The sequence below is a fragment of the Spinacia oleracea genome, chromosome 2 (assembly GCF_020520425.1).
Source record: "Spinacia oleracea cultivar Varoflay chromosome 2, BTI_SOV_V1, whole genome shotgun sequence".
Classification (NCBI taxonomy): Eukaryota; Viridiplantae; Streptophyta; class Magnoliopsida; order Caryophyllales; family Amaranthaceae; genus Spinacia; species Spinacia oleracea.
Window position 1 is genome coordinate 69,186,713 of NC_079488.1, and position 16,959 is coordinate 69,203,671.

A 16,959-nucleotide genomic window follows, 5' to 3' on the forward strand; every position below is an offset into this window, starting at 1 on the left:
TGGCAAGCCTAGCACCAAAATACAAATTATTTATCAACCAAGTAAATAATCCTAACTAAACTTCAAAAACAGAGTATTAACTAAAACGAATTAACTAAATCGAATTTATTCTTAACTAAAAAACAAATATTTTTAACTAAAACAATGTTATATGTTACTATAATCTATCTCCAATAACACAGATGACTTCCGTCCAAACAATGTAACTAAACTATTTTATTTTATAACTAATCATGCCAAAAGTATAACTAAAACCAAATAACTCTAAACTAAAATCAATTAAATCATTATCAAAATAAATAAAACTAAATTGTTTGAATTTACAATACTGATCAAATCATATTAGAGCTTGTAAATTGTTTGAATGTACAATACTGATCGAACTAAATTGTTCGAATCATATTAGAAATTACAATATATATTGTTCGAATCATATTAGAACCACCGTCGCGGCCTCCGTATCCTCCAGACGAAGGTGGCTGCCTCTCAATTGCACGACGAGGAAGAGGTGGTTGTCGTTGAGTCGGTGGCTCTTCTCTTTCGTCTCCTTTCGCCGGGCACGTCGAAGGCTATTGTTGATGTTACCAAATCCTTCGCGGAACCCTAAACAAAAACAAAATCGAAACAAAAATTGAAGCACCTAAATGTAAAATCAACAAAATAATCAAAAACCTAAAACTAAGATGCAAGAGACGAAGGAGAATGGAGGACAGAGAGAGATGGAAGTTTTACCTTGAGAGCGGCGACGAGTTACGGACGGCGGCGACCATTCGAGGAGAGGCGGAGAGTTTGAGGGAGACGAGATTGAAGAGACGAAGACAGATCTCACGCCGGAGAGGAACAACCGAGCACGAAATTCGCCGCTGCACCTTCACCGTTGTGGCGTTTATGCCGGCGAAAATGGAGGAGAGAGAGAGAGGCAGAGAGCCAGAGAGATTGTGAGGAGAGAGAAAATAAATTAGGGTTTTAAAATGAGATGGAAATATAGTTATATATATGATCCGAAATTTATGACCCATTCCCATGTTTTTGACCCGCGAAACCCATGGTTTGTTTGGTATGACAAGCAAGACCGTCGTTTTAAAAAATTTGTACATAATATTTACAAAATAACTGCATATTCTATCAATGGTAATTTAATAATATTTTTATTTCATTTTTTATCTTAGTTTCCTAAAAAAAAATGCAAAGTAAAATCTTTTAAAAAAAGTTAAAAAAATATATATTTTGGCGGAAAAAAATTGCACCAGGAAATGACACGTGTCATTCCTGGTGCCTATTTTAGTATATAGTACTCCCTCTGTATTTATTTAAGGGATACACTTGCCTTTTCCGGCCGTATTTATTTAAGAGATACACTTGCCATTTTTAGTAACTTATCAACCCCACCGATATAAAATAATATATCTACACCCCACCCCATCCCCCACTCCCTAAAATGACATAGTCCCCACTTGTTTTTCTTATTAAAATATCTAGTCAATCCCACTTGTTTTATTACTCTAATTCATTCAATTCTTTTTCTTAATACCCGTGCTCGGCAAGTGTATCTCTTGAATAAATACGGAGGGAGTAATAGATATATAGATTCCGGTGCACACCTGCACCAACAAAATTTGGGAGCAGGAAGGGTATTCCGTAATTGAAAACAATATTGACAAAATAAAAAAGTATTCGCTTTTAATGCTTTATCTTCTTCGTGCGGATTTTTTGCTGGGAGATGAAGAATCTTTCAGAACCTAATCCTAAGTCAACGGTAAGCCTCTTTCAACGAATTATTGTCAACCATGATTAATTTCCGCCTTATTTGTTTTGATTGTAGAGAAACGTGCGAATCATGAACTGGGGATTCGATTTTCGAACCCTAATTTTCGAATCCTAATTTTCGAATTCCTCTTTTTCAACTTCCGAATAAATTTTTATTTGACTATATTCCTGTCTGATTGTGCAACAACGTGTGATTCGGATGCTGATAAAAACCCTAGAATCATGTTGCAATGCCTTTTGTAATGGATGTAGAATATGAACAGAATCTAATATTAATTGATTTTATCGAGTTTAATTAATTGCAAAAGTCTGAAAGGAATGAGGTTGATTTGTCAATCATATTGGATTTTGGGCTAGGGAGTAACAAGAAGCCGACCTTAGCTCAGTTGGTAGAGCGGAGGACTGTAGTTGATCAAGCAGTTAATCCTTAGGTCGCTGGTTCGATTCCGGCAGGTCGGAGTTCCCTTTTTTTGAATCATTTTTTTTCATGTGACAGACTATTTGTTGTTAATTACTCAAGCCAAAATAAAGATAAAAATTTGTTGTCGAATATTTAGGTATTAGTGTATAGCTAGTGGAACCGTAGAGGACTAGGTTTATTCAGTAAGTTAATCTATAGGTCGCAGACCTCCCTGGTTCAAATCCTGCAGATCGGAGTCTCCTTTTTCGCCTGCATATTATGGTTTTGTTCTCTGCTCCTAGAAATAGTCTTGTTAACAAGATTAATACGACATTTTAACCTGCTTTGCTGCCAATTCCTGTGAGTCCCGTTACAGAATCGTAATTACAAGTAATCAAAATTTGAGAGACTTGGAAGCTTTTTTATTGTTCGTCTTTGATCTTGATGAGTGAAAAGTGGAATCAGTGTCTTTGACTTTTTTTTTAATAAGGATAGTGAATTTTGGGATAAAAGTGGAAAGGCATAAGTAATAACTTCTTGCTATTATGACATGATCCGACCTTAGCTCAGTTGGTAGAGCGGAGGACTGTAGTTTGTCAAACAGATAATCCTTAGGTCGCTGGTTCGATTCCGGCAGGTCGGATTTCTATTTTATTTTTCTCCTTTTGTCTTCTTTCCCTAGCATACCTTTTTGCTACTCTGACAGACTTTTTCAGAATATTATTAAGCATGTTGAAGCAATATTAGAATATGATGACTTTCTGCAGTTATTGCAAGAAGCCAACCTTAGCTCAGTTGGTAGAGCGGAGGATTGTAGTTGATCTAGCAAATCAATCTTTAGGTCACTGGTTTCTATTCTGGAAGGTCGGAATTTCCCTTTTTTTATTCACTTGTGACAGCCTGCATGTTCATATCATTGGAATTTCACTGCCGTAAAATCTTTTTTTTGTGATCATTGAGCAAAAATGCTCTAATTTGTTTGTGTTTGTTGATTTTTTTTTTATTTTCACGTGGTAACTATTGTTGTCAATTACTCGAGCCAGAAAGGAGAAAAAAAAAATTGTCGAATATTTAGGTATAAGTGTATAGCTAAGACCCGACCTTTGTGAGGTTGGTGTAGTGGAGCTGTGGAGGACTAGAGTTATTCAGCAAGTTAATCTGTAGGTTGCTGCTCTCGCCGGTTCAAATCCTGCAGTCGCCAGTCGGAATCTCCTTTTGCATCCTTCAGTTATTTGGTCTGCAGATTATCTTTTTGTTCCCTACTCCTTGAAATAGTTGTGGTGTTAGAATAACAAGATTAATCAGACATTTTAGCCTGCTTTGCTGCCAGCTCCTCTGAGTCCTGTGACAGAATCATAATCTATACTAATATATTAAAAGGCGTTGCGAAAAAATTTTATGTGCCACGTAGAACTCTCCTGTTTACGCCACGTCATTCACTCACCAAGGTTATGGGATGTTGTTGACAATTAAAAATCAATACAATAAGGTTCGAACACAAGACCTCAAGTTTGGAGAATAACTCTCATTACCATCTTAACCAACCTCTAATTGTTGTTTATCAATGCACGTTAATTTATAAATACATGTTAACATGAAGTCTAAAACAACTAATTTTCTATGTTACCTCTTATTTCTTGTGGACTATATTGAAATAAAAATAATAATTAAAATATTAGAAAAACCATGAATTAAACAATTAAAACATTAAGAAAATTACTTGGCATTATAAAGGTAATGTACATGTGTAATTGATGAACGGCAACTTTTGTGTAAGACCGCCTTACCGGAAAGACCACTTTGATTGCTTAACTAATTGGTTCCATTTCTTAACTAATTGGTTACATTGCTTAATTAATTGATTCAATTGCTTAACTAATTAATTTCCTTGCTTAACTAATCGGTTTCAATGCTTAACTAATAAGTTCAAGTGCTTAACTAATTGGTTTCATTGCTTAACTTATATTACACTAAGGCGGTCTTTTGTGTAAGACCGTCTTATAGAAAAGTTTGTAATTGACCAACTTAATAAATCTTTTCACTTTTATGGTCTACATGTATTTTAGTCAAATATTGAGTTGAAAAAGAATTTCGAATTTTAATTATTCAAAGTAGTAACCAGGGCATCGCCCGGGCTACACAATAGTTACAAGTAATAAAAAGATTGACAGACTTGGAAGCTTTATTTTTGCTTGCCTTTGATCTTGATGAGTGAAAAGTGGAATTAGTTATGCATTAGCCTGTCTCATTAATTTTTACTCTTTGACTTTTTTAATAAGGATAATGAAATTTGGGATAAAAGTGGAAAGTGGGATAAAACTTGAAAGGCATAGGTAATAAGTTCTTGTTATTGTGACATGATCCGACCTTAGCTCAGTTGGTAGAGCGGAGGACTGTAGTTTGTCAAACAGATAATCCTTAGGTCGCTGGTTCGAATCCGGCAGGTCGGATTTATGTTTTCTTTTTCCTACTTCTTGCCTCTTTCTCTAGGGTACCTTTTCTCTACTATGACATGGACTTATTCGTCATATTATTTGAAGTAATAGTAGAATATGATGAATTTCTGCAGATACATTGCAAGAACCAACCTTGCTCAGTTGCTAGAACTGTAGAACGGAAGACCGTATTAGGTCAGCTGTTTCATCAGAGTTGATGATTGTAGTTGGTCAAACAGATTATCCTTTGGTCCGTGATTTGAACTGGCTAATCTGATGTTGGTCGTCAGTCTTTTTTGTCTTATGTTCTTGGGCATGATTGTTTTCTAATGAGGCAGAATCCATTTTTAGCCTAGTGTATTGTCGAGAAATCTAAACGAACTCCGAATTTCCCTCTCCTAGACAAATGGAAGTTTGCTGGTAAGTAGTGGACTTTTGGCAACAATGGTACATAATTGAACTTAGCTTAGTTTGTAAAGAGGGTAATTATAGTTGTCCAAAATCCAAATAAATAGTTCTAGGTCAATTGTTCAAATTCGACAGTGTAAATCTTTATCAATTGTTGTAATATGCCATTGAGTGAGTATTAATGTATGACCACTGTGAAGCAGCATTGGAATATTTTGACTTTATGACCCAGGCTACCCAGCCAAATAAAGAATGTTAAAATGTCATAGGTTATCTGCATTTACGGTGTAATATCTGACCTTAGTTCAGTTGGTAAAGCGGAGGACTGTAGTTGGTCAAACCGATGATCCTTCGGTTACTGGTTTGAGTCTGTCAGGTCAGAATTTTGTTGCTCTTATTTTGTTTTCCTAGACATATTTTTTTCTCTAGCCTGTCACTTGTAAGTTGTAACCTTTGACAAGTGTCATTACTTATTATTGACCACTGTGAAGATTGTGATAATATGACTCAACAAAATAAAATTATGTGACAATGTTATATATTTCATCTAGGATGCCAGAAGAGAACCGACCTTACTTCAGTTGGTAGAGCAGAGGACTATAATCGGCCAAACAGACAATCCTTAGGTCGCTGGTTTGAATCTGTAGGTTGGAAATCTGTTGTTTCTTATTTGTTCTTTTTTCCCAGGCATTCTTGTTTGATGATTCCAACATAATTATTTTACCATAGAACAAGATAGTCTCTGGTTATGATTCTAGAATGCATTGCCGTCTATGAGATTTTGTATTTTCCATTCTTCTCACCCTTGATTGATGGTAATTGGTAAATTTAGTAGCTAGTTTCTTTATTCAATAAATATATCAACAGGGATATCTGAACGTTGGATTAAAGGGGAAGGACGTAAGGTCTTGTTAGTTTGACATGATAGGACCTTCGCTCAGTTGGTAGACCGTGAACTGTAGTTAACCAAACAGGTAATTCTTATGTTGCTAGTTCGAGCCAGGTATATCTTATTGCTGTGTTTCAGTTCTTGGCACGAATTTTATCTAATTTCATATTTACTTTGCCAAAACAATATTAAACATGTTTGATGCAGCATTGGATTATAATGACTATATGCAGCCACACTGCAAGAACCAACTAGATCAGTTGGTAGAGTGGAGGACTGAAGTTGTTCAACACTTCAACCATATAATCCCAAGATTGCTGGTTCAACTCCGGCAGGTCAGATTTCTGTTGACTTTTCCTTGTCTTCTTTCTTTGGCATGCCTTTTCTCTTGTCGGACACGGTCTTTGTTATAATATTATATAACATGTTTAAAGCAAAATTAGAATATAATAAACATTACAAGAACTGACCTTAGCTCAGCTGGTAGAGCGGAGGACTGTAGATGGTGAATGATGCACATATTATCCTTAGGTTGTTGGTTCAAATCTGGCAGGTCTGATACGGAGTACAATTTTTCTTGTGATAATTGCACAATCTGATTGATATTCCCTATGGAACTGTGATGCATTACTAGAGTAATTCCATGGGCTGTTTTTTGGCTTCCAATGGAATAATATAATTAATTAATTTCTTTCCTTTCTCTGAATTATTATTGTGACTTACACCCTCCAGTTCATTATCAATTTATCACATTAATGTCTATCTCTGAAACTCAACTAGGAGGCTGACCGAGCATGACCCAAAGCTATTCTTAGGTAGCTGGTTCAAATTCTGCAGGTCAGATTTCTTTGTTTGTCTTTCTCCGGGTAAGCTTTTTGTATTATTTTCGTTTTTATAACGAACCTCTCCTTTTAAATGTTTTGGATTGACTTATAATAGAATGCTTTGTAGCTGTAACTCTGGGAGTAGACTCTTTATGCAAAAGTTTGCGTTTCCTCTTTAATCTAGTAGATGCCTTCTGTGTCTTGCAGTGAACTTGTTCTAGGTTTGTAATGCCTCCATTGAAATTAATGCCCCATTTTGTTGTTCTATATGTTAATCAGATCTGATGTTTTATTTTTCTTCTAAAAATGGTTGTGCTGTGCATGTTGAGTTTAAAAGAACATATATGATGTTCTGTTATTATAGTACAATACTTCTATTACATATGCAGTCGTGTTCTTTTGGTGTTCAATGAGCATTGTGCACAAGTGTTCATGCTCTATTTTGCGCCACCAACTTGCACTTTTTGAGACCATCTTGACAAATGTCTAAAGCAACATCAAAATATTTCCTCTTCCAACGGATGAATTTTGTAGTATAGTGGACACTAGGCAACCAGGTTGCAAGAACTAATTTTAGTTCTGTTATTAGACAAGAAGACTGTAGATGAGTAACTTCCCCTTCTGCATTTGATATTTCTTTCAATTGGTTCCTGCTCTTTGTTATTTTGTTTGTTTATAGTTGTCGAATAGAAAATAGAAATGCTGAGCTGCTGGTTCATTGCCTTACTTACATCAGTTTACCAGAGATTTGCTGCACTCATCTGATTCTTCGTAACAAGTTCTATATTGACATGCGAAGTTTGTTTTGTTGGCTTGCATTCATGATCCAGCCTTTAGCTCAATTGGTACAGTAGTGGACTATCGTTGGCCTGTGGCCCGTGGATAATCCTTACTCCTTAGGTTTTTAGTTCAATTCTGGATTTCTGGCAGGTTGACATTTTTCTCTTCCAAGTTCCAACCCTACTCTTCCGTTTTTATGGACTGTAAACTGTAGAGTTCTATTACCTGTAATATGATGTTTTGTTGTCATAGTTTTAGCTTGATGTTTGCTACTACCAACCATGGCCTCTGGCAAAAACTTCTGTTACACTGGCTGTGTAATACGTATACTCGTATAGTACAAGTATTGACATTTTGACTTTAGCCCCATCACCATAGTACAACAAGTATTGCCCAGCTGATAGAGCGGGCTATTGTTGGTCAATGACTTGTAGTCCTAGATAGTCCGTAGATGCCGGTTTGAATCTGGCTGGTCGATTTCTTTTCTCTGTTCTCGTTGTAGTTCTTTAAACTCTGCTTGTTTCCATGTTTTATTCTGCCATCAGAGTGATGGTTATGTGGCTTATTTTTACTGGCAGATCACAAATATATATATATGTAGATTTAGGTTCACGTGAGAACTCTCTTACGGTGAGAACCTCAAATGTGCATATTTTTTGAACTAAATGTACATGTTTTTTGAACTAAATGTGCATCATATTTCAACCGTATAAACTGTTCATATTTTTTAAACTAACTAAATGTGCATATTTTATACTCAAATGTTATGTGCATATTTTTTGACCAGAATGTGCATTTTTTTTCGTTTTCAGAAAATCAAAAATTTTATTCCAACTTTTAAAAGGAAAATGGAATCTGGTAGTTATATTTCTTTTGTAGTAGTTCCCTTCCCATAAAATCCCTGATATGATTATTCTGTTCCGCTCTTTCTGATTCCCTAATTTGGCTTCGGAGTTTGGATGTCTCAAAAAGCAGCACCACCGCAATCTCCTATTTGTGCTTTTAATCCACCACCACCTCCTGCCCGTAGCACCTAGTCCACCACCACCTGTCACTTTTCTTCTCGTATTCACCACCATCACAAATTCCCTAACTACCACCAACCTTCATTAACCACAGCAACCAGCAAAACCCACCAGGGTCACTACCCTTCATCATGCTTCCTTTAAAACTATTACCTGCATAAATACTCGAACCAACACATCACCCTGAACTCCCTTCAGTTTGTTCTATTCTCTTTATAATAGATTTATTTGTCGATTGTTCTATATAGTAATGCTTGGATTGTGACTTCTACACTATATAATCAACACTGGACTGTTCTGAACTTTGGGTTCAAAATTTATGGTCTACGTCTCCATAACCTAGTTGTTAGAAGATGGGATATATGAATAACAGGGCTGCAATCCCATTTCCCTGACCTCTTTGCACCAGGTTTTATGTTCAAGTTATTTACAGCTTTACATAGTGTATCAGAATGTGCATGTTTTGGTTGGCTATTGCTTGATTCTAATACGTTCACTGGTTTTGATCCATGTGTTCTCAACTTATACATTTTCTTGCCTTGGTTAAATCGTGTTCCTCATGCTTTATAGTCATGCTTGTTCTATAGTTTCTAACATTTACATTGACTGGTTCATTCAAATATTATGGATTTCAGTTTTTATTTAATTACTGTTTTGAAATTTTGGCACTGATCCAACATTTTGACTCCTGAGACTCTGTGAGTCAATTGTCATATCGAAAAGGTCGGTGTCGCTGCTTGCTTAATTTCAATGGAGGCTTTACAATCCGTGCTAGAAAGCAATTAAACTCAAAGCAAAAGGTATGCTGCTAGACTTCATCAGAGAACTGTTTGTTGTATTACTTTTATTATTGTCAATTTACAAGCTTAATACACAAAGGTTTCGTGGTGTAGTTGGTTATCACGTCAGTCTCACACACTGAAGGTCCCCAGTTCGAGCCTGGGCGAAGCCATTTTTTTATATTTTTAAACATCAATTTTGGGGGTAAAACAAGTTGATCTTTTTATTTTCGAAATATGGCACAAAGGTTTCGTGGTGTAGTTGGTTATCACGTCAGTCTAACACACTGAAGGTCCCCAGTTCGAGCCTGGGCGAAGCCATATATTATTTTAACATCAATTTTGGGAGAAACTTTATTATGTTATATTTTTGTTTTCAAAATAGGACACAGAGGTTTCGTGGTGTAGTTGGTTATCACGTCAGTCTAACACACTGAAGGTCCCCAGTTCGAGCCTGGGCGAAGCCATTTTTTTATGGTATGGCTTGTGATCTGTCTGCGTGTTTTGTTGGGATTTCCAATGCAATCAACCATGAGGTTGAGTCCAATATACAGTGAGGTTTCTAGTTTAGTCTGCTAGTTATGGATGAAACTTGGGGTAAAAGACATTGACGCCTTAAACTATTTTGATGAACTAATGTGCAAAGAACTGGTCGAAGATGAATGTTTTAGAATAATGTGAAAGATTAGTTCTGATTCAGTCATTCAGAAGCTATGTCAAAATTCAAATTACTGATTTATTTACAGGTTGTAGGATCAATCTGTTGTTGGGTTGTTTTCTCATATAAGCATTGAATTACGTATTACTAAGAGCTTTGCTTCCCATATTATAACAGCGATATGCTTCAAATACATTTCGCCAAGGTGCACATATCTCACTTTTGAAATGCCTTGTAAGCTTTCATTTTGGAATGTTTACGTTTATCTGACTTCAAAACTTTAAAGTATTTCTATCTGTATTGTTCTCTATTAACCTGTCTTCGGAGTCTAATTGTAATGTACGTGCCTGTGCAAAGATTATTGTTTAACCAATGAGTAGACAGCAAAAGGTTCAAATGAGAAGATTTTATACTTCAGAATATAGTAGAATCAGTAGATGATGTTTACCTTCAAAATGGTATTGTGTTGTAGTTTGTTATCGCGTCAGTCTAACACACTTGAAGGACTCTAGTTCCGGTTTGAACCCGGGAGTGGACTACGCCAATTCATTCAACTTGAATGCTTTGTGAATCGTGACCAAGGAGAAAAGAGTAGGAAAGGGATTTGGAAAATAATTAAAAAGGAAAGCGACTGGGCTACTACTATCAGTCTATCAGAGCAGTGGTGGTTGTATTGTTTGTTGTATTGGTAATGATTATATGTACAAAATGTTAAAATACGTGAGTATTATATGAAGGTTTCGTGGTGTAGTTGGTTATCACATCAGTCTAACACACTGAAGGTCCCCAGTTCGAGCCTGGGCGAAGCCATTTTTTTATTTTTTTAACATAAATTTTGGGTTAAAAATAACTGTATAATTATTATTTCCAAATTGTATACAAGGGTTTCGTGGTGTAGTTGGTTATCACGTCAGTCTAACACACTGAAGGTCCCCAGTTCGAGCCTGGGCGAAGCCATTTTTTTATTTTTTTAACATAAATTTTGGGTTAAAAATAACTGTATAATTATTATTTCCAAATTGTATACAAGGGTTTCGTGGTGTAGTTGGTTATCACGTCAGTCTAACACACTGAAGGTCCCCAGTTCGAGCCTGGGCGAAGCCATACTTTTTTTCATCTTTAAACTTGAATCTGTGTTGTTAAAAAAAAGTTAAAAATTAAGTGATGCTCTTCGTTGAGAGTCGAACTCAAGACCTCCCGCTTACTAAACGGGTGCTCTAACCAACTGAGCTACGAGAGCACTTCTGCTAATAATATGTTCATGTGTAAATTTGTCTTGTGCAAATGACTGTTATTGGACAACCCAACGCAATGCACCATTGAGTTCTTTCAAGTGATGAGGAATTAAAAGATAAAAGATCCATAGTGTTCCTATGTTTAGAGATACTAGATTTTAGCCCGTGCGATACACGAATTCTATTAAATTATTAATTTAAAATAAAACTCATGTATATACCAACTGTTATATTATAATTTTGGATTGAATTTCATTTTGGATTTATTTTTTTAATTATTAGAGTGTTTGATTTCGGACGAAATTGCATATGCGTGGAACCTAATTATTTATCTACATGTCACTCGACTTTTTTAATTAAAAAATAATTTTGAAATCTTATTTTTCATTAGCCGGAATCATTAGATTTTGTACGTGGTGCTCTAATATTGGATTAATGTTTAATTTTGGATTGAATTTTATTTTAGATTAGTGTTTGATTTTGGATGAATTTTATCTCAGATTTATTTTTTAATTATTTGAGTGTTTGATATTATATGGAGTTCTATATATTAGTAATTAATTAAATTAAATATCTACGTGACACGACTTTTTTAATTCAAAAATAATTTAGAAATCTTACTTTTCATTTGCCAAAACCATAAGATTTTATACGTGGCGCTCTAAATCTCTAATATTATTTGTATTAGTGTTTGACTTTGGACAGAATTTTATTTTAGATTAGCGTTTGATTTTGGATTAAATTTTATTTTAGATTAGCAGAGTATTTGATTTTGGATGGAGTTGTACATATTATTAATTAATTATCTAAAATATCTACGTGGCACCTAATTAATTATCTACGTGGCACTTGATTTTTTTTAATTCAAAAAGATTAGCGTTTGATTTTGGATTAAATTTTATTTTAGATTAGCAGAGTATTTGATTTTGGATGGAGTTGTACATATTATTAATTAATTATCTAAAATATCTACGTGGCACCTAATTAATTATCTACGTGGCACTTGATTTTTTTTAATTCAAAAATAAATTAGAAATCTTATTTTTCATTGGCCGAAACCATTACTAATCCTACGTGGCGCTCTAATATTTCAGCAAATATGCCTCCTTTATATATGTATATGTATATTAGATTAGATTTGTTAAACTAATGGAAATAATATTGATTGACGATTATTTAACTTAACCGCTTCATTATAATTGGTTACATCATTGGTTTATATAGTAAACCACGACATAACTAACACAACTTTAGTTTCTTGGACATACTACTATACTAGAACCCTAGAGTTCTTATTTTTAGAGATATTAAAGATGAAAAGATCTATAGAATTCCTATGTTTAGAAATAATAACTAGCTTGTAGGCGCGAATAATGCCCCGATTTACTACATTAATAACATTGACAATAATTTTATATACTTCGTATAATTTTTTTATTTTGCAATGATAACATGAAACATATCATATTTAGTGGTAAAAGATTTATTTTTAAACTCAAGATTAGGGGTCCAAACCTTATTAATTTCATATTTGACATTTTTTTATGTATATGAAGACTACATGACATATTTGGTGATTAGAATCATCTAATTCGCCTCTTAGCTATCAATTTAATGAGTTTTCCGTTTTCGTTCATGCCTCGCTCTGTTGAACCAAACCCTTGCCGAGCCCATATGCGACAGATTTGAGGATATTAGAAGCGAAAGTTAGGCCGTGAATGATTCCGTACTATCTTTTATGCCTAGGATACATCCTACATCCTCCGCTAAGTCTCTAAAAAGTTCCAAAAAAAGACCAAAACGGTGTATTATATCCTTAATATTTTTGATAATTTGAACCGTTTCGAACCCTGAAAGGTTAGAGGTTCAGATGATTACCATATACCCCGGCCCATGAAACTCGGAAGGCATATTGGTTAGTTAAAACCATCTACTTTGGCAGTTAACTATCAATTTAATTGGTTTTGGTTTTCATTGCATTTTGTTGAAACAAACCCTTCCCGAACTTTATGCGACTGATTAGAGGGAATTTTAAGAAAAAGTTAGGTCGTAAATGGTTCTGAACCCGACCATGAGAGAAATCTCACATCCTAATGTAAGTTTCAAAAAAAATTCCAAAAAAAAAAAACATACCAAAGCGGTGCCTTTTTTGTTTTTCGAATGATTATCATGTACCCCCACGAGACCCCCTGAAGCATGGGTGGTTTACACCATCTACTTTGGCTCTTAACTATGAAATTAGTCTGATTTTGTTCACGCCTCGTATTTTGGAACCAAGCCAGCATTCCGGAGCCTTTATGTGCGACTGATTAGAAGGCGATAGTTAGGCCGTGAATGTTTCCAAACCATCTTCTTTGACCAAAGAAGGCATCCCATACCCTCACCTAAGTTTCGGAAAATATTACAAGAAGACAGACCAAAATGGTGTTTTAGCATAATTCAGATAATTTGGATTTTTCAGACCATTAAAGGTTAGAGGTGTGTATGCTTTCCATATACCCCATGGGTCTCCGAAAGGCGTAATGAGTGATTAGAAACATCTATTTCGGCTACTAACTATCAATTTAATCAGTTTTCATTCACGCCTCGTTTTGTTGAACCACCACAAACCCAAATGTTTATGAAAAATATTTTATTATAGAATTAAAATCAAGGATTTTTTTTTGGTATTTACTATCTTGAAATGTATTTACTACCTTATGAAAAATTTATTTTAAATTACTACCTTAAAGTTCCAATTTATTTTTATTTACTACCACTTTACAGTTTTCTCATTTTAAAATTGAGATATCTCTTTCGTTTCTTAATTATTTTAAGTGATTCAAAGCCCATTCTTCTCATTTATGTGTAAAGATTCCATAGGAATCTTGCTTTTAAAATTTTGTAAAAGGTAAAATGAATTAAATATTATTTATAAAAGTTTAAAATATATATGAATTATCAAACGAATTGTTTTGAAATGTCGTTCTCAATGAAATCCCTATAGAGCAAGGAGAATAATGAACTTTGAATCACATTAAACGATTAAGAAACGAAAGAGATATCTTAATTTTAAAATGATAAAACTGTAAAGTGGTAGTAAATTAAAAAAAATTGGAAATTTAAGGTAGATTTAAAATAAAAATTTCATAAAGTAGTAAATACAAAAATGGTATATTTTTAAAGTAGTAAATACCAAAATTTCCTAAAATCAACTTATGACATACTTCGTAAAATTCAAATCATATTGTATAATCAAATTAACAAATTAATTAGTAAATTTAGCAAAATACATCTAAATAAACAACAAATTTGAATATCAAAAAAATCAATTGGTTTTTTAATTATTGCCTTCAGTTATTGTAAAAATGGACTCTTAGTTACCTAAGCTTCTTCCTTTTCAGTTTCTCAAAATATTGTTTTACATCATAAATCTATAAATAAAAACTTTCCACGTGACAATTTTACCCATTGTACTCCCTCCGTATTTATTTAAGGGATACACTTGGTCGAGCACGGGTATTAAGAAAAATAATTGAAAGAAATAAAGTAATAAAACAAGTGGGGTTGGGTAGATATTTTAATAAGTAAAACAACTAGAGACCATGTCATTTTAGGGGGTAAGGGGTGGGGTTGGGGTGTAGATAGATTATTTAATTAGATGGTGAGATTGATAAGTTACTAAAAATGGCAAATGTATCTCTTAAATAAATACGCCCGGAATAGACAAGTGTATCTCTTAAATAAATACAGAGGGAGTGGCATTTTACCCATTGTAGCATGTTATTTACCCAATTTTACACACGTGACAATAAATCTACAAAATAATGCTTGAAGATTCGTAAATTCCCAAAATACGCTACTTTTTCACTTATTTCCCACTTTACCGTCCACGTCAGCAAGAAAGCCGGTCTAATTTTTTTTTATAAAATCTACAATAAACCGCTATCTGAAACAGCGGTTTAAAGGGGTAAACCGCTATCTGAAATAGCGGCTTATGTATTTAATGAACCGCTACTTCAGGTAGCGGTTAACCCTTATAAAACCACGTGGTTATATAATAAAACCGCGCGGTTTTGTATTAAAGCAAACCGCTAGCTATCTCAGATAGCGGTTTAACGGTTTTGTATTAAAGCAAACCGCTATCTCAGATAGCGGTTTATACCATTAAAGCAAACCGCTATCTCAGATAGCGGTTTATACCCTTGAACCGCCATCTGAGATAGCGGTTTGCTTTAAAACAAAACCGTCATCTCAGATGGCGGTTCAACGCTGAACCGGAAAATTAAAATACTTTTCTTTCTCCCTTGCTAACGTGGACGGTAGGGTGGGAATTAAGTTAGAAAGTAACGTATTTTGGAAATTATTAGATTTTTATGCAATATTGAAGGAAATTGCTCTGTTATTTACTGACAAGGGCCCTCTAATAAAACGAGGCAAGTAGTTGAGACCGCCTTATATCATTTGAAAGATCAAACCTTTCAGAAAAACGGATTATTATCAAATTCTCCAAAATAAAAGAGCATTTTGCAAATAGCTTATCAAAATTAATGATGGACACGCCCAGGAACCTTGATAGATTCCAATCACGTGCATTGTGCATCTTTGTATGTTTTACACAGAGAAGAGAAGGCTAACGTGGTGCGTTGGGTGGGTCGTGGGTCGGGGATAATTGACACATACCCGCTTCAGTTAAACTAGGGTGGGCCGAGTCGTGGACTGCGTCGAAAAAAACGGACACAATACATGATGGGTCGTGGGTCGAGTTTGGTTGTGCGGGTCGGGTGAGTCTTATGGGTTTGGTGGGTTACGACAGATGTGATTCCGACGGGTCAGGTGGGTTTGGTGGGTTTACATGAGTTTTAGGAACTGCTTTGGGTCAGGTGGATTTGGACGATTAATTAAGCGTTAAAAAAATTATAAATTTTGTATAAACGTAAATTAATTAACTTTTATGTTATTCACTTACCCATATAAATGTGATTAATGCATATTTACACAATAAAATTAGAATTTATTAGCATTTTAAACATACAAAATTGTTTAAATTAGGATAAGTGTCGCGGGTTGGGTTCGTGTGTTGGGTGGGTTGGGTTTGTATGATGGGTGGGTCGGGTGTGCCATAGTGGGTTGTATCGGGTCCGATGGGGTGGGTGGAATGGATTGTGTTAAAAAAAGTTCAACCCACAACACATCAAAAAAAGTATCCGGGATTGAACAGGTTGCGTCATGGGTCATAAGCGTGTCCGATCCACGTGACCCACTATTGGGCTGGGTCAGAATGCGCTGGGTCAAACCCAATCCACTGGCCATCTATGGTTTTACATGAGCAGCTATGATTCGAGCCATAAAGAACGTGCATATTTTTAGAATTTTGCTTCCTTATCTTAAAATGCGGTAACAGAGTTTCTTTATTTTTGAAATAATTAATAAACAATGTACAAAGTACACAACAACCGACCTTAGCTCAGTTGGCAGAGCGGAAGACTGTAGTTGTATGCAGATAATCTTTAGGTCGCTGGTTCGATTCCGGCAGGTCGGAATTTTTATAAAATTAGCTTTAACCACCTAATAAGTTATATTTAAAAGAATAAGTATCTTACGACCTTATAGTTTAACAACAACCGACCTTAGCTCAGTTGGCAGAGCGGAAGACTGTAGTTGTAAAGCAGATAATCTTTAGGTCGCTGGTTCGATTCCGGCAGGTCGGACTTTTCTTAAATTTTTTTTGTTTTTCTGAAAGTGATTGTCAATAGAACTACATGTCTGAGATGAATAGT

The 16,959-nt window shown here is 34.9% G+C and overlaps 12 non-coding genes across 12 annotated transcripts; 11 read left to right on the forward strand and 1 right to left on the reverse strand.

Annotated features, from left to right (window-relative positions):
• Nucleotides 1–2,138: 2,138 nt before the first annotated feature.
• On the forward strand, nt 2,139–2,226 carry TRNAY-GUA (transfer RNA tyrosine (anticodon GUA)). Its single transcript is given in 2 exon segments — nt 2,139–2,175; nt 2,191–2,226. It is a non-coding gene; the product is annotated as a tRNA-Tyr (tRNA).
• A 496-nt stretch (nt 2,227–2,722) lies between these two features.
• Nucleotides 2,723–2,810, forward strand: TRNAY-GUA (transfer RNA tyrosine (anticodon GUA)). Its single transcript is given in 2 exon segments — nt 2,723–2,759; nt 2,775–2,810. It is a non-coding gene; the product is annotated as a tRNA-Tyr (tRNA).
• Nucleotides 2,811–4,529: 1,719 nt separating this feature from the next.
• Nucleotides 4,530–4,617, forward strand: TRNAY-GUA (transfer RNA tyrosine (anticodon GUA)). The gene is given in 2 exon segments: nt 4,530–4,566; nt 4,582–4,617. It is a non-coding gene; the product is annotated as a tRNA-Tyr (tRNA).
• Nucleotides 4,618–9,406: 4,789 nt separating this feature from the next.
• Nucleotides 9,407–9,480, forward strand: TRNAV-CAC (transfer RNA valine (anticodon CAC)). Its single transcript has one exon. It is a non-coding gene; the product is annotated as a tRNA-Val (tRNA).
• Nucleotides 9,481–9,554: 74 nt separating this feature from the next.
• Nucleotides 9,555–9,628, forward strand: TRNAV-AAC (transfer RNA valine (anticodon AAC)). The gene has a single exon. It is a non-coding gene; the product is annotated as a tRNA-Val (tRNA).
• A 72-nt stretch (nt 9,629–9,700) lies between these two features.
• TRNAV-AAC (transfer RNA valine (anticodon AAC)) lies at nt 9,701–9,774 on the forward strand. Its single transcript has one exon. It is a non-coding gene; the product is annotated as a tRNA-Val (tRNA).
• Nucleotides 9,775–10,701: 927 nt separating this feature from the next.
• On the forward strand, nt 10,702–10,775 carry TRNAV-AAC (transfer RNA valine (anticodon AAC)). The gene has a single exon. It is a non-coding gene; the product is annotated as a tRNA-Val (tRNA).
• A 73-nt stretch (nt 10,776–10,848) lies between these two features.
• Nucleotides 10,849–10,922, forward strand: TRNAV-AAC (transfer RNA valine (anticodon AAC)). Its single transcript has one exon. It is a non-coding gene; the product is annotated as a tRNA-Val (tRNA).
• A 73-nt stretch (nt 10,923–10,995) lies between these two features.
• Nucleotides 10,996–11,069, forward strand: TRNAV-AAC (transfer RNA valine (anticodon AAC)). Its single transcript has one exon. It is a non-coding gene; the product is annotated as a tRNA-Val (tRNA).
• Nucleotides 11,070–11,130: 61 nt separating this feature from the next.
• On the reverse strand, nt 11,131–11,205 carry TRNAT-AGU (transfer RNA threonine (anticodon AGU)). Its single transcript has one exon. It is a non-coding gene; the product is annotated as a tRNA-Thr (tRNA).
• A 5,430-nt stretch (nt 11,206–16,635) lies between these two features.
• Nucleotides 16,636–16,721, forward strand: TRNAY-GUA (transfer RNA tyrosine (anticodon GUA)). Its single transcript is given in 2 exon segments — nt 16,636–16,672; nt 16,686–16,721. It is a non-coding gene; the product is annotated as a tRNA-Tyr (tRNA).
• Nucleotides 16,722–16,803: 82 nt separating this feature from the next.
• On the forward strand, nt 16,804–16,890 carry TRNAY-GUA (transfer RNA tyrosine (anticodon GUA)). The gene is given in 2 exon segments: nt 16,804–16,840; nt 16,855–16,890. It is a non-coding gene; the product is annotated as a tRNA-Tyr (tRNA).
• The last annotated feature ends 69 nt before the right edge of the window (nt 16,891–16,959 follow it).